This window comes from Lathyrus oleraceus, chromosome 7 (genome assembly GCF_024323335.1).
Source record: "Lathyrus oleraceus cultivar Zhongwan6 chromosome 7, CAAS_Psat_ZW6_1.0, whole genome shotgun sequence".
NCBI classification, from domain to species: Eukaryota; Viridiplantae; Streptophyta; class Magnoliopsida; order Fabales; family Fabaceae; genus Lathyrus; species Lathyrus oleraceus.
This window is the reverse complement of record NC_066585.1, coordinates 372,035,199-372,046,275: the sequence shown is the minus strand read 5'-3', so window position 1 is coordinate 372,046,275 and position 11,077 is coordinate 372,035,199. Positions and strand designations below refer to the sequence as shown.

The 11,077-nt window shown below is 44.6% G+C and overlaps 1 long non-coding RNA gene across 1 annotated transcript; it reads left to right on the top strand.

Moving 5' to 3' along the window:
• The first annotated feature begins 381 nt into the window (after positions 1–381).
• On the top strand, positions 382–10,823 carry LOC127107304 (uncharacterized). Its single transcript, XR_007795675.1, has 2 exons — positions 382–507; positions 10,734–10,823. It is a non-coding gene; the product is annotated as an uncharacterized LOC127107304 (long non-coding RNA).
• The last annotated feature ends 254 nt before the right edge of the window (positions 10,824–11,077 follow it).

Sequence of the window (11,077 nt, the reverse complement as noted above, 5' to 3'; positions counted from 1 at the left end):
ACAGACTCTTGCAGAGATGGTTTGCGTGGTTTCCCACTTTATTTGTGGGATACCCCCTGGAGGTTCATTCTGATTACCTGTACTGACTCACCTTTCTTTGATGGCATTAGCTTGGGAGATCCCTGGGTTTCTTACTCCTTTAATTGCTGTTACTTCGGATCTTTATCCGTGTGGTACTTTTACCTCTTTTCCACATTTTATCGCTTTCTTAGCTGGAAAACCTCGATAGGAGGCATTTGTTTTCTTTTGTTTATTTACTTCTGAGCCCCTTGTTGGCACATTTACTTTATACATGTTTGTTTTGTATGTGTTCGTATCCCTGCAGGTAGCGCGGTTCCTTCGTCAAGGACTGCCTTTTTGGCCTTTTGCATGAGTAACCCTCAAACCCTAAAACCCAAAGCAACACGTTAACTCCTTCTACTACAGGCGAGTAAGTCTCCAAAGGTCGAGCATCCGGTAGATTGCGTAGTGACGTCGTTCGTCCAAAACCCAATCCATAACCCCGTAGTTAGCCGAACTACGACTTGCTCTGATTCTCATTCCAGATGAGATACGTAGGCATAAGACGCGGTGTCTTAGCGAGCACACATCCCCCCAACCCATAGGTCAGCCGAGCTACGAAGACTCTGATTCTCATATTCATATGAGATACGTATGCAGTGGATGCGACATCCGCGCGAGTCATTTTCATTTAACCCTTTTTTTTTGGTAAACAGCACAAGATAAACTCACACCCTTTAGACAAGAACTACAAAAGTGGATCCCGTAGAGTACTACAGATGCGTAGGGGTGCTAATACCTTCCCTTCGTATAACCGACTCCCGAACCCAAGATTTGGTTGCGAGACCCCGTCTTGTCCTTTCCTTTTTCAGGTTTACTTCGAGCGTTTCCTTTCCCTCCTTTGGGATGAATAACGCACGGTGGCGACTCTTCTGTCATTTTCTTTCACTGGTTGTTTTTTCACGCACTGTATTTTTTAGGTTGCGACAGCTGGCGACTCTGCTGGGGATTGAAAGAAGTTAACCTCTTGCTGGTCCATCTTCCCTAAGCGAGTCCCTCCTAGCTTGTGTGATTTCTTGTTTATTGGGTGTTCATGCTTTTGTACATTTATTTGCTTACCTGCTTGCATGCATCTGTTGTATCTGTTGGATCTGTTTGTTTGTTTGTTGGGATGGGGTGTTCTATGAGAGATAATCATGAGGCTTGCGTGGCGTGTTGCTACGTTAATTCGTTCGTGAAGAACCACACCCAGACGAGGTTTCTTTTGGATATATTATGTCTTACGGGTGTTCCGTAACGGCAGGATGTTCCTCTAGAAATCGTCGACTCTGGTGACCATTTCCCGAGAACTCAGTCGAGGTCTCTCCTCCGAGACGTGATTATGTTAGCTCTGGTGGGCGCATTCTCGCTGCTCAATCCGAGGATCCCGAGACTGGGAACTTGCTATTAGGATGTCCTGTTGAGGGGAGTCAATGGAGGTCTTTTGTCCCGTAATAATACCAAACCTTCAGTGGTAAACGTATTATCCGCGACTGAAGGGCTGAAGCTGACGAACTTCTGTTCTTAGAACCTACCAGTGAGGGGCGGGCTAAATTCAGGAAACCTTAACCTCCAACCAACCCGGTTTTCTGGAGCAGAGTTTTGGTCTTGTATTATATTCCTCAGTGAATTTCTCTCCAGGCAGTGCAACCTGACAGATGTTCAAGCGGATCCCTCAATTCTGATTGACATGCCTTTGCATTGCATAACATCATCTGCATATTTGCATCCAACATCTCATGCTTATTCATTTGCAGGGTATTCCCTTTCAAAACGGGGGTGCCTTAAAACTGAACAAGCAGTGCATCGCATACCATGCATATTAACCCTTGTCTGTTTTGTAGGTGTCACCGCAGTGTCTATTGTTTGTTCCCTGTATCAGGCAGTTATTGGTCCCAAGCGAGTCCACAGGTACCCGACAAAGGAAGATCGTCCACAGCTAGCGATGGACCAAGTACAGAAAGAGCTGGCTGATATGCGTGAAAGGATGGATCAGTTCATGACATTGATGACTGGTATGGCAGAAGGCCAGGAAAAGCTGAGGGAATTGGTTGAGCAACCGAGACCCGATCCAGAGGTGGAGATACCAAATGCTGAGGGAAACCCTGGTAACCCTGGGAACGCTGATAACCCTGTGAACACTGGTAACGCGGGTAACGCAAATGCTGATGGAAACCCGGGTAATGTTGGCAACACAGGGAATGTTGGAAATGGTATTGGCGGAAGGTACAATGTGAATCAAGGAATTCGGATTAACGGGCGCCCCGTTACTGAAGATTATCAGTATGATCAATTTTCTTTGCACGACGAGGCCCTCGAGACCACTAGCCGTATGGATGAGCTTGCTGAGAAGCTCAAATCTTTGGAGTCTCAAAATTCCTTAGGCTTTGATGTCACAAATCTTGGTCTGGTTCAAGGAGTAAGGATCCCTCACAAGTTCAAACCCCCTACTTTTGAGAAATACAACGGGGCTTCTTGCCCACGCACTCATCTCCAATCTTATCTGGGAAGGTTGAGAGCTCACACGGAAGATGAAAAGCTGTGGATGTACTATTTTGAAGACAGTCTAACTGGAGCTTCTCGTGAATGGTATTCTCATTTGTCTCGTACTACCATCAAGAGCTGGAAAGACTTGGCAGAGGCTTTTGTCAAGCAATATCAATACAACTTGGACATGGCTCCAAATCGGACCTTGTTGCAAGGTATGTCTCAGACTGCCAAGGAAACCTTTAGAGAGTATGCTCAGCGTTGGAGACAGATTGCTGCGTCCGTCCAACCCCCTATGTCTGAAAGGGAGATGGCGGACATGTTCATGAACACTCTTCAAGGCAATTATATTGAGAGATTGGCTGCTTGCCCGCCAATCAGCTTTGCAGAGATAGTAATTGCTGGAGAAAGAATCGAGAGTCTGTTGAAGATGGGCCGAATTCAAGACAATAGTGCTTCCAACTCATCAGGTCCCAAGAGACCGTTTGCTGGTAACGGTCAGCGAAGAAAAGAAGGCGAGGCAAGCGTTGTGTATGCCAGCAGAGGCAGGGGTAGAGGACGCCCTAATTATTATCAAGATCAAGTGGCCGCAGTCACTATTCCAACACCTGTTCCTCAACCGCAATATCATCCGCAACAACAACCCAGGTACAACAATCAACAACAAGGAGGTAATTCGGGTCACCATAAACACTATCAACAACGTCCAAGGCAGACGGACCGGGTCATCGAGCCAATCCCAATGCCTTATTCAGTATTACTTCCCAAGCTGATTGACATGAATCTGGTTACGTTGAGAACTCTGGCCCCACCAATCGATCCCAATAATTTGCCTAGAGGTTATGATGTCAACACCAGATGTGCTTTTCACTCCAACGCACCTGGCCATACTACAGATAGTTGCAAGGCTCTCCAGTTAAAGGTACAAGATTTGAGAGATGCCCTGGCTATCAATTTTGCTCCGGTGCCTAATGTTATCCAGAACCCGATGCCGGCTCACGGCGGGCAGAGGATTAATGCTGTTGATAGTGGGGAAACTTTGAATTTGGTTTATGATGTGACTAAGGTGAAGACTTTGCTATCGGTGGTTAAAGACCGACTTCTGAAAGGACAGATTTTCCCGGGCTGTGGGGAAGAATGCGGAAATTGTCAAGCTGCCGAGAACGGATGTGATAGTTTGAGAAGGGGTATTCAGCAACTGATAGATGAAGGTTGTCTTCAGTTCGATCAGGCCCGTCCAGTGAAGAATGATGTGTCGACAGTAACATTTTATTTCACTCCTGAAGAAATATATGTTCCCGAGAGACTCGCTCCTACAATAATATATTTCCCAGAATGTACAGAACCAGCAGCGGTGAACATCGAAAGTTCAACACCAGTTACAATTTACCCTGACAGCCCTCAACCGACTTTGGTTGGTCCAATCACCATCACGATACCAGGACCCGTTCCGTATAAGAAAGACAGTGCTATCCCGTGGCACTATGGGGCTGATATCTATTGCCAGAGGCAGAAAGTTAACGAAGAAGACATTGACATTGGTAGCTCCGCTGTAGACAATGTTGGAGGAATTGGTGGCTTCACTCGCAGTGGACGCCTATTTGCACCATCAACATTACGCACGAATACTGAAGCCGAGGCAGCTGCCAAGGCTAAAGGAAAACAGGTATCCACCGAAGAGGTTACTACTGAGGAAGATCCTCCTAAGACCGCATTCGAGAAGGAAGTGGATGAGTTTATGAGGATTATCAAGAAAAGTGACTACAAGGTAGTCGACCAGCTAAATCAGACACCCTCAAAGATCTCCATTCTCTCACTATTGCTGTGCTCTGAGGCGCATAGAGCAGCCTTGTTGAAAGTACTAAATATAGCCTATGTTCCACCGGAGATAACTGTTAACCAGCTGGAGTCAGTAGTTTCCAATGTAAACGCTAGTCGGGGGCTAGGTTTCACCGATAATGACCTGACATCTGAGGGCAGGAATCACAACAAAGCCTTGCATATCACAATGGAGTGCAAAGGGGTGATGCTTTCCCATGTTTTGGTTGATACAGGCTCTTCTCTGAATGTTCTTCCAAAGAAAGCCTTAATGAAGTTGGATTGCGATGACACCATCCTGAGGCCAAGTAACTTAGTTGTGAGGGCTTTTGATGGCTCTAAGCGAGCTGTTTGTGGCGAAGTTGAGTTGCCAGTTAAGATTGGACCGCAGGTATTCAAGAGTATCTTTTATGTGATGGATATCCAGCCTGCCTATAGCTGTCTGCTAGGTCGGCCTTGGATTCATGTTGCCGGTGCTGTTACTTCTACCCTCCACCAGAAGCTCAAATATGAACTAGAAGGTCAGGTCGGCACTGTCTGTGGCGAAGAGGATATTTTTGTTAGCCACCTGTCTACATTTAAGTATGTAGAGATGGACGGCGAGATGCACGAGATGCTGTGTCAGGGCTTCGAAGCCATAAACATCAATGAGGTCGCGCCCGAAGCTGTCTTTTCACCTGAGTTTGAGAAGGTCGGGACTTCTATCTCTTCATACAAGCAAGCTGTCGAAGTGGTTAAAGCTGGTAATGCCCAAGGCTGGGGAAAATTTGTGGAGCCAGTCATCAAAGAAGACAAGTTTGGATTGGGGTATGCTCCGGGATCTCAGAAGAATGAAACCGGTACTCTCTCCAGCGGGGGTTTGGTTTCTCCCCACATCGTCAATGCTGCAGATGAAGACAAGGCTGACAGCGACTGTGACTTAGATAGCTGGATTCGCCCGTGTGTCCCGGGAGAAAAGCTCGACAATTGGTCGTCTGAAAAAACCGTCCGGGTTACTCTACTGAAAGAGTGATTTTTATTGTTTTCCTTTATTACATGCATAATAAAGTCTTACACTTTGCCCAAGGTGTAACGGCTCATTTGTAGGGCCATCCATTTAGTTACATTTCGCAATTATTTTTATCATCAATAAAGGACGGCTTTTGCAAACAATTTTGTGTTCTCTTTCTTTCAGTTTTTTTTCACTTTTACAAAAAAAAAATGGCAATGTTTCTTTTTTCGTTTTTTCTTTCTTTCCAAAAAAAAAAATCTCTCATTCTAAGGTAAAGCATGATCCTCCATCATGCAGAGCGGACCACCCGGATCTCACTACTAACGACACTGCTATGGCCAAGTATGACTTCGACAATCCTATCTATTAAGCCGAAGAAGGGGTTGAGGAAGATTGTGAATTGCCTGAAGGGTTAGCCAGATTGTTGAAACAGGAGGACCGAGCTATTACACCTTATCAGGAGGTGATTGAGACCGTAAACATCGGTACCGCAGACGAAAAGAAAGAGATCAAGATCGGGGCAAGTCTACAGGCCGAGAGGAAAGACCGTTGATCATGTACTTGACTGTGTTAGAAAGGTCAATGGGTTGTGTGCTCGGTCAGCATGACGAGTCAGGTCGAAAAGAGCATGCAATATACTACCTTAGCAAAAGTTTACCGACTGTGAACAAAGATACTCATTGCTCGAGAAAACTTGCCTCACTTTGGCATGGGCTGCTCGCCGACTAAGACAGTATATGTTGACTCACACGACTCTATTGATATCAAAAATGGATCCAGTCAAGTATATTTTTGAAAAGCCAGCACTTACCGGAAAGGTTACTAGGTGACAAATGATACTGACAGAGTATGACATCCAATACACTTCACAAAAAGCCTTCAAGGGAAGTGTCTTGTCAGACTATCTTGCAGAGCAACCGATTGATGATTACCAACCTATGAGGTTTGACTTTCCTGATGAGGACATCATGTTTCTCAAATCGAAAGATTGAGAGGAACCACTCCCGGAGGAGGGGCCTGACCCTGAATCCAAATGGGTTATGATGTTTGATGGGGCGGTCCACGTCAATGGTCGCGGAGTTGGTGTAGTGTTGATCACACCGGAAGGGGGTTCATATGCCATTTGGTGCCAAAATAACTTTTCCCTGCACCAACAATGAAGCCGAATACGAAGCTTGTATCCTAAAACTTGAGGAAGCCGTCAATATACAGATTAAAACCCTGGATGTATACGGGGATTCAGCTTTGGTCATCAATCAAACCAACGGGAAATGGTGCTATGTTGGAACTACGTACCCAAAATTGACGTATCTCGGTCAGAGACGAATGAAGAAAGCGTTTGGTCAGAAAGTGCGCCCTCGGGGGTATCAAGTCGGTGAATTGGTACTCAACAGATTTCTTCCTCCCAACACCGATCACAGGGGCAAATGGACACCGAACTATGAGGGTCCGTACGTGGTTAAAAGGATTTTCTATGGCGGAGCTTTGATGCTAACAACCATGGATGGCGAAGGATTCCCGTCCCCTATTAACTCAAACGCAGTTAAAAAAAAGTACTTCGCATAAAATAGACCCGCTGGACGATAAAAAGAATAGTCCAGGCAAAAAAAGGGCATCCCGACGAACCAAAAAAAAGAATAAAGAGGTTCGGGCAAAAATTAGGGATATAAAAAAAAATGTACACCCGGTGAGTCGAAAACCCGAAAGGGCGGCTCAGGCAAAAAAGGGTATCCCGGTGGATTGAAAACCCGAAAAGGGGGCGATCCAGGCAAAAGTTAGGGAATAAGCGAATGACTGTGATCTGAGTTCATCAGTGTTATATCACCATTTCATTCAATCCGGCAATCTTCGAAGGTTAAAGATCGACTAATCATCCACTTCAGAAAGCAAGATGAGCAGAGTGTCTTGAGGACATACGAGCCATAGCAGAGTCGAAACTCGGTGGGACCCCGTTTCCACATTGCCATTAGGATAGTTCTCTTTTTATAGCGATCACCTCTTTTCAGGGATCAGCTTCCTGATACCCTCGCCTATTCCTGGCACAAATTTTCTCCCCAGTAAGAGTCGAATAATTCAGTTAAAGAGCCTCTTTATTTTTCATTTATCAGTTTGTTTGCAAAAATGTTCGAATTTTTGATAAAACATATTGCATATGAACATAATGGTGGCTTTTGCAGATGATTTGCACAGGAAAACATTTAAAATTGCTTTGAATGTGCTTAATCCCGGACGGTGAATTCAAACCGAGTAATTCCCCCGAGGCATACGTGTATTTTTGGTTGCAGGTCACAGGCACCGGATGCCAAGTCATGAATCCTCATCCCCAAGCGGTTGACAAAGTCTCTCCTCAGCAGAGCATGTTCCCCAGCAGAGTTGACAGTATCTAGACTATATATCCCCAGCGGAGTTGACAGTGTCAGACTGTATCTTCCTAGAAACAGCGGAGTGGTTGCATAACCAACAAATGAGAGGGTGGTGTTCCCAGTGTTCATCTCATTCCCCAGCAGATTATTTTTAACAGATTTGTTAATCCCCAGCTTGAGGGCGATTAACAAGTTCATATCCCCAACAAAGGTCGTTTCCTACGACATTTCCCCAGGAAGTGTTTTCCCCACAGACTCTCCTCACAGAGCCTCGCCGAACAAAGTTTCCATAGTTGATACTCCCCCCGCAAGGTCAACTTTTCAAGCAGCCAATTTACTTTTGGTGGCTCATTGGTTCCGGCAGACGAATCACTCCCCACAGAGCATTCAAGGATTGATACAGCGATTTGTTCCCTACCGGAGTTTGCTTCCCCAAGCAGATTTCTTTTTACACCATGCATAACATTTGCATTTGCATGCATATCATATCAAGCATACACATAAGCTGATAAACAGGTTCTTCCAAGCAGATTGAAGAATTACTTTACAGCCAACGTCATGAGATCTAGCCAGAGGATCAAGCGTGAGTGATCCAGCCTGAGGGTCATTTTGAAGATTCAGCCTGAGAATCGTTTTCCAGTAATCCAGCTTGAGGGTCATTTCGAAGATTCAGCCTGAGAATCGTTTTCCAGTGATCCGGCCTGAGGTTCATTTTGAAGATTCAGCCTGAGAATCGTGTTCCAGTGATCCAGCCTGAGGGTCATTTCGAAGATTCAGCCTGAGAATCGTGTCCCAGTGTTCCAGCCTGAGGATCGTGTTCCAGTAAGCCAGCCTAAGGCTATTTTGAAGATTCCCCAGTGAAGTCGCCTACAAGCTTTATTTCCCCAGCAAGCCCAATTGAGGAGTCGTTACAACATGTTCTAGCCTGAAGAATATGTACGAAGCCCAAAAGTGGAATATTCTCGAAGCTGCATATCTAATATGAAGGTTGGGTGTAGATTTCAAAAGAGGGTCAACCAGCGCATGCCTCAGATGCGGGATCCTAATGATGGGAATTTATCATCAAAACAATCCAGATCTAGCCAGAAGATCGAAGTAGATTCAGCTAGAGAATCGAAACAAAGAAGATCTATCCAAAAGATCGAAAATCGCAACAATTCAGATCTAGCCAGAAGATCGAAGTAGATTCAGCCAGAGAATCAAAGGAAATAGATTCAGCCAGAGAATCGAAGCAAAGGAGATCTAGCCAGAAGATCGAAGAAGATCTAGCCAGAAGATCGAAAATCGCAACAATTCAGATCTAGCTAGAAGATCGAAGTAGATTCAGCCAGAGAATCAAAGGAAATAGATTCAGCCAGAGAATCGAAACGAAGGAGATCTAGCCGGAAGATCGCAGAAGATCTAGCTAGAAGATCAAAATCGTATCCAGCCCGAGGATCAAAATTAATATCCAACCAGAGGACTAAATTGAGTATAGATTCAGCCAGAGGATCGAAACTCCAGATTAAGCCAGAAGACTGATTCAGATCCAGCCAGAGGATCGGAGGAAAAATAAACAGCGCGGTGTATTTCCGCATTTTTGTGATGTTCTCGGAGCGCAAATTTTCGGTCTGTCTTTGGTATTCAATCACAGCTCACCCCGTTTGTCTGATAAGCTGTTCGCTTTCATCCTACTCGGGTTAGCTGATGATTGAATAGGGGCAGCTGTAACACCCCAAAATTTGCCCCCCTCATTCATGCATTCATTTAGCATTTCATATTGCATTTCATCATGTCAATCAGAATTAGATCCAAGAAACTTTATTTAAAAAAAAACGAAAATAAATAAATAATAATAATAATAAAAAAAAAATTAAATTAAATAAATAAATAAATAAAATAAAAGAAAAAAATCTCAGACTTAGACCTCTCTCAAAAGCCCACTAAGCTACCAATATTAGCCTATAAATACTAGAGTTTCATTGAAACAAAAGGCCACACAGAAAAGAGACAGAAGAAGGAAGAGAAGCAAAATACTCTGAGGTTTCCTTGGAACAAAACCCTGAGGAAAAAGATAGTGAGAGAAGAGGTAACAGAGTTCAGAACAGCCTCCAAACCCTGAAGGGAACTCAACTCCACAGAATCACATTTGCCTCACGGGTGCAACTCAATTTCAATCAAGCTCTCCAATCAGGTTTGCCTCATTCCCATAATTTTATGCTCTTAATTTGGATCATCTGAATGTATGAGGTATGATGGATGAATTTCATTATGTTTTTGCCCACGGGTTTAATTATGCATGAATGGGTGAAACCTATGCCTTGAATGTTTAATCACATGACTTCTGAAATGTATGCCACAGGGTTTGAGGTTTCTGAAACCATGCTGTTATCCATGGAAAAAATGCTTATCGTGTTTGACTAACCCTTTTGTTGAGTTTTTGTGAGGCTCACAGACTCTTGCAGAGATGGTTTGCGTGGTTTCCCACTTTATTTGTGGGATACCCCCTGGAGGTTCATTCTGATTACCTGTACTGACTCACCTTTCTTTGATGGCATTAGCTTGGGAGATCCCTGGGTTTCTTACTCCTTTAATTGCTGTTACTTCGGATCTTTATCCGTGTGGTACTTTGACCTTTTTTCCGCATTTTATCGCTTTCTTAGCTGGAAGACCTCGATAGGAGGCATTTGTTTTCTTTTGTTTATTTACTTCTGAGCCCCTTGTTGGCACATTTACTTTATACATGTTTGTTTTGTATGTGTTCATATCCCTGCAGGTAGCGCGGTTCCTTCGTCAAGGACTGCCTTTTTGCCCTTTTGCATGAGTAACCCTCAAACCCTAAAACCCAAAGCAACACGTTAACTGCTTCTACTACAGGCGAGTAAGTCTCCAAAGGTCGTGCATCCGGTAGATTGCGTAGTGACGTCGTTCGTCCAAAACCCAATCCATAACCCTGTAGTTAGCCGAACTACGGCTTGCTCTGATTCTCATTCCAGATGAGATACGTAGGCATAAGACGCGATGTCTTAGCGAGCACACATCCCCCCAACCCATAGGTCAGCCGAGCTACGAAGACTCTGATTCTCATATTCAGATGAGATACGTATGCAGTGGATGCGACATCCGCGCGAGTCATTATCATTTAACCCTTTTTTTTTGGTAAACAGCACAAGATAAACTCACACCCTTTAGACAAGAACTACAAAAGTGGATCCCGTAGAGTACTACGGATGCATAGGGGTGCTAATACCTTCCCTTTGCATAACCGACTCCCGAACCCAAGATTTGGTTGCGAGACCCCGTCTTGTCCTTTCCTTTTTCAGGTTTACTTCGAGCGTTTCCTTTCCCTTCTTTGGGATGAATAACGCACGGTGGCGACTCTTCTGTCATTTTCTTTCGC